At 34.4% G+C, this 6,000-nt stretch overlaps 2 non-coding genes across 2 annotated transcripts; both read left to right on the plus strand.

Moving 5' to 3' along the window:
- The first annotated feature begins 3,172 nt into the window (after positions 1-3,172).
- Positions 3,173-3,245, plus strand: TRNAE-CUC (transfer RNA glutamic acid (anticodon CUC)). Its single transcript has one exon. It is a non-coding gene; the product is annotated as a tRNA-Glu (tRNA).
- A 499-nt stretch (positions 3,246-3,744) lies between these two features.
- On the plus strand, positions 3,745-3,904 carry LOC131075608 (U1 spliceosomal RNA). Its single transcript, XR_009113234.2, has one exon. It is a non-coding gene; the product is annotated as a U1 spliceosomal RNA (small nuclear RNA).
- Positions 3,905-6,000: the final 2,096 nt, after the last annotated feature.

Here is a 6,000-nt window from a genome sequence, read left to right on the forward strand (position 1 = left end):
TAAAGTAAAGAGAACATGTCTCCCCAAAACCCTTTCCTTTTCTTTTTTCACTCTGCAAAATCCCTCAACCTCAATTTACATTATTTTTCTTATGACAACTCAACAAGGCTTTTTTCCAAATGGATGTTTCTCAATAGCTATTTCAATTATTATTTCATTCAAATGGTTTTAAGGAAAATACTTGTTAAATGATTACTATGTGAAATTCATACGATTGAAGTTAATGCACTATAATTTTAAATAATTTATTTTAGCTTATTGTATTTCTTAAATATTCGCATGATTAAAATGCAAGTCTTTTCATAGTGGTAGTTAAATAGCTCTTTAACTTAAGAGTATATGATATTCATAAATTTTTCAATCAAACATTACCAAAAAAATGATAAAATACAAGAGAAATCAAGAGTTAAATAGACACATACAATTTACAAGTTTATTGATAACACAAGGATCTAGAAATAAAAATGATTCAAATTAATGGAAAATAAACAAACCCGAGAAACAATCTTTTATTCACAAATAAATAGTATAGTTTGAGCAACCAAATATATCCACAACTTTCATATGTTCACTAACTTGACCACATGGAATAGGTAAGGTCAAAAGGTCAAGTGAATCCATGTCATTCTCCTCCATCCTTTCTTTGGTCAAACACTTGCATATTTCCTACACTCTCGAGGAAAAGCATTAACTTTGACAATAGAGATCATGGTCAAAGCAACATATGATCAATGAGAACATGTCATCTCTCAAGGCACATATATATCCTAGAATTAAGTCATGCCATAATCACTTCACTATAACCACTAATATCATCATAAAGAAATATCTACACACGAAAAGAGATACATCACATTGACGAGCATTACAAAATCAAATTCATTTTTGAGAAATAATATGCCCATTTCTCTCAATCCCTTTAATATATTTTGTCATTTATTTGAATTTAATTATAATAGAAATTAGTTAGTTTTGATATTAGTTTTCTTTGTTGTTGATAAAGACTATTTTTTGTGTTTAATGATTACATTCATCTTATGGTTAGTTTTCATCAAGTCTATTTTCAAGTGAATATGCTAAGTGAACTTAATTAGATTAGTATTATTTACTACATATTTTCTTGACAAGAAATGTTCCTTAACTTAAGCATGTACCTTGACCAAACTATGTGTGGTGTTTCCTCAACTTCCATAGGCCCCTTGCAAAACAACACATCATCAACCTATAAGCTATCTTAGAATAGTGAAGACTTGGTAGAATATAACCTTGTGAAGACTCTTCTATCTCCCTTCAAGAAAGGGATTATCTCTCAATTCTTCTTGATGTTGGCTCAACTCATCTAACCAACCAAAAAAATAGTTCCAAAAGGAGGGCTAGTAAGACTGTTAAAGAAAAAACCAACATGTTTCTCTTGCACAAACCCTACAAAAAACCATCAAATGTAGGCTATTCCACCTACAATGGATGCTATTGTAGTGTTCCTAGTTCTTTTAAACACTTAATTAAAGATAAAAGTAAATCTAAAACGCTAAGTAAAAAAATACCACACAATGAAAATAACAACCTATAGCTAGAGAACCTCGAAATAAGAAGAAATTCCAAGAAGAGTGATTAAAAAATCCCCATATCACTAATGCTCAATAATTTAAAAGTGGTATGATGCCTTAAAAACGTATATAGAGCTCATAGATGGTTTATATCCCAACTTCTAGCATATGTAATCAACTAGAAAGGAAATTAGTCAGTTTCAATATTAATTTTCTCAATTATTGATAAAGACTGGAATTATGTATTTAATGATTTCTTTCATCTTGTTGCGAACCTTTATTAATATATTTTTAAATTGAACATGCTAAGTGGACCAAAACTAGATTGGTATTATTTTCTTTGTGTTTTCTTAACAAGGTTGATCCCTTAACTTGAGCTTGCACCTTTACCAAATTGTATGTAATATTTCCTTAAGTTTCATAGGCCCCTTGTAAAACGTGACTTCATTTTGAGCTACCTTAGCATAGCCAAGTCTTGGTGAACTATGACCCTTGGAAGATTCTTATATCTCCTTTCAAGAGAGGAGGTATGCATTGATTCCTTTTGATGTTGACCCATGTGACCTAACTAACCAATAAATTGGTGCTAGAATGAGGGCTAATTTGACTATATCAAAGTTGTAAGCATAAAGATGCTCTTGTATAAAGCTTGTAAAGAACCTTCAAACATGGACATTTCTACCTATGATGAATAATATTACAATATTTCAAGTTCATTTAAAAACTTAGCATGCATTAAAGAGTAAAGCAGAGCTAAAAGAGGATGTAAAGAAGAATTGCATAACTAAAACAACATGTTATAATTAGAGAAACCTTCAAATAAAGAGAAAACTCAAAGAAGAGTAATTAAAAATTCTTCATACCATTGATTGTCAATCACTTACAAGTGATGCAATGCTACAAAAAGGTGTTTATCGAGCACATAGATAGTTTATCCTAGCTTCTAACACTTGAAATGAGCCACAACAACTCTTAAAACCTTCCTTGTACAATGCAATTTCGTAAACATGAACTAAAAAGGTTTATGATTGAGCTTTCTGACTCTCTTCTTCTCTAAAAAGAATCAACTATCTTTGTCATGAAACCTATGGTCCTCTAATAACTTCCAAAAAGAACATATATTAAACAGTTTATAACTTTTGTAAATTCCACTTGTTGTCCACATAATTTGACAAATTGTGACTTTAATAGTATTTTATTTCACACTTATAACAAGTTCACCAAAGCAGAGGATTGTTCATTACAACTTTTAAAAAGTTCGTCATAGTGTTTGGCATGTTCATTATAGTGAACACATGTTGTTCACTACTTATAAAGCTAGTGAACTTGGAAAAATAAATGTTCTAGGTGGATTTAAGGTCTATACTTTTGTCTTGACACCTTCTAAAGGTGTCCCATTTCATCCTAAATGCTTTGGATGACTCTATCACATTCCTTTACATCACAAAATCCATTAGAAATGTTAGGACTCAACGAATTCACAATCCAAATGTGGAATTGATAGAACCAACAGATTACAATCTTTAAATGTTTGGATCTCTATTTCTGGTCGAACGGATAAGTGTGGCAATTTTTTAAAGCCTAGTTTTAGAAATTAAACGCTTTTTCAACATATTGCATCACAGTCCGTTGTAGTCTAGTTGGTCAGGATACTCGGCTCTCACCCGAGAGACCCGGGTTCAAGTCCCGGCAACGGAATTTTACATTTTTTTGTCTTCCTCCTATAGGATCAGAAACTGTAAACTTGCTTTGATTCGGCCAAGATAGGCTTCAAGTTTTGGGTAATGGAAGTTTTAATTTCTGTTTTCGGACCAGAAACTGTAAATTTGCTTCTGATTGGGTTTTACAAAACTTGCGGCTTCACAAAACGGAAGTTTTAATTTGGCCGTTTTCGTTTTCCTGATCTTAGAACCAGAAACTGTAAACTTGCTTCGATTTGGAAAAAAAATTAAAAATTCGAGTTCCGACAACTGTTTTGTTTTCATGCTATGAAAACCAGATACTGTAAACCTACTTTAATTCAGCCTAAAAATTGCAGTCCCATGACATAGAAGTGCCGGAGTAGATGGTTTGGTGAAAAGTGCTGGTGGTTTGTTTACATGATTTAGGGGCGGTGTCATTAATCCCACATGCGGTAGGAGGAGGAAAGAAGGGAGAAGAGTGGGTATAAGAAAGGGGAGATGGATGCATATAAATCATACTTACCTGGGCGGGGTCAATCGGTGATCAATAAGGCCGATGGCCTAGGGAGAGCACCTTCATTGCACTTGGAAGGGGGCTCTGCCTAGCATCTCCCACTGTGGAGAGTGCACGTCATAATTTGTGACAGAGGGGGCTCGCGTTCGCGCGGCCCCCATTCAAAACTAGTCCAAAGTTAATGCGAGCCACCACTCGCGAGCCTACACTCAAAAATGCGAGCCACCACTCACGAGCCTACACCCAAAACTAGTCCAAAGTTAATGCGAGCCCTTGGTTACAAACGCGAGCCCCCATTCAAAACTAGTCCAAAGTTAATGCGAGCCCTTGGGTACAATACAAAACTAATTTATGTTAATAGTTATAGAAGGTGCAGATTGTAAATTGTCATCAAACATTTTAGTGGTAGTTCTTAGTTACAATCTATAGCGTGCAATGTCTCACCCATTCAAAACTAGTCCAAAGTTAATGCGAGCCACCACTCGCGAGCCTACACTCAAAAATGCGAGCCACCACTCACGAGCCTACACCCAAAACTAGTCCAAAGTTAATGCGAGCCCTTGGTTACAAACGCGAGCCCCCATTCAAAACTAGCCCTTGGTTACAAACGCGAGCCCCCATTCAAAACTAGTCCAAAGTTAATGCGAGCCCTTGGGTAAAATACAAAACTAATTTATGTTAATAGTTATAGAAGGTGCAGATTGTAAATTGTCATCAAACATTTTAGTGGTAGTTCTTAGTTACAATCTATAGCGTGCAATGTCTCATTTTTGTTAAATTATCTGGTGTTCTACATATTAAATCGTGAGAGTTATATTTTTCCTACTCCATGTTGCCAGAATGGCCTTGTATTTTGATTGACGACTGTAGCAAGGTGATCGTTGATTGACTACTCTGATAAGATGATCAAGATTGCAAAATTTTATTTGAAAAGGGTGAGGCAATGGAAGAAGTATGAATGTCCAAGGATTGAAAGAAAGAAATGGAAGAGTGCTTCAAGGATTGAAAGAAAGAAATGGAAGAGTCTTTGTGCTTTTTCCATTGGCTTTGCCAATTGATTTCTCCTCCAAGATTGTAAGTGTGGTGTAAGTTGATATAGTATGCTAATGACGGTTAAACCATACTCTTGCCAAAATGTTAAAGGAGGGTTCAAGTGAAGAGACTATCCTCCCAAAATCCCAAACGCACTTTCTATATTGCTTAACCGGTAGCAAACTCGAGTCAAAAATCTCCTCCTTAGCACAGTCATCCAATGGAAGAGAGAGAAAGGAGAAACTTGAGAAGCCCTTCTAAGATTCCGTGCTACTTGTTGAAAGCAGATGTCCCGTATAGGATTTCATTGTAGGTTGTAGATTTGTATAGGATTTAGTGCTACTTGTTGCAAGCAGATATGTCCTATATAGGATTTCATTGTAGGTTGTAGATTTGTATAGGATTTAGGATTTCATTGTAGGATGTGGTCTACAATCTAGTAGTAGCCATTAACCATGATCTAGATCATTAGAAGTGAATTCAAATTTATATTCAAATTTTAGTATATAAATTTTAGTTCCAACTTAAAATGTAGGTAGCATAATATGACAAGTAACTTTTCATTTATTTTCGAAAGTTAGATATCTTCAATGTTCAATTAGGGGGAGCTACATACATATAATACAACTTACAATTATTGTGATGGCTCAAAGAATCTAGGGTAGAAAGCTAGATATCTTCAACACTCAAATATGGAGAAGCTACATACATATAATACATCAATTAGTGTGATGGCTCAAAGTATCTAGGGTGGAAAGCTAGATATCTTCAACACTCAACTATGAAGGAGCTACATACATATAATACATCAATAACTGTGATGGCTCAAAGTATCTAGGGTGTAGGTAAATATATGTTTGAACCTTCACCTATGCCACAATGTTTTTATACTCTCTAAACACATTTCATGCTTTTGTGCATATGCTACAAATGAGTCATTTCATACTAGTTTTGTCATTCAATTTAACAAGTGTGTTGTCATGTATACTAATTTTGTCATATGCTTCTTAAGAAACTAATTCAAATCTACCAATAGCTTAAAGCCATGTCACACCTTGTTCGTAGGCCCCTGTTTTATAACCTAAAAATACATAGCAAAATGCTATTGAAAGCTAAAGAATCCATAATAAAGCCTCAAGTTGTTAGCTGAATATAGTGGGCCTGTGTATGGCAATGTCTTAGGTTCTGGATATGTCTTAAGTGAGTAATATATTTTGTAGTTGCA

Source organism: Cryptomeria japonica, chromosome 5 (assembly GCF_030272615.1).
Source record: "Cryptomeria japonica chromosome 5, Sugi_1.0, whole genome shotgun sequence".
NCBI classification, from domain to species: domain Eukaryota; kingdom Viridiplantae; phylum Streptophyta; class Pinopsida; order Cupressales; family Cupressaceae; genus Cryptomeria; species Cryptomeria japonica.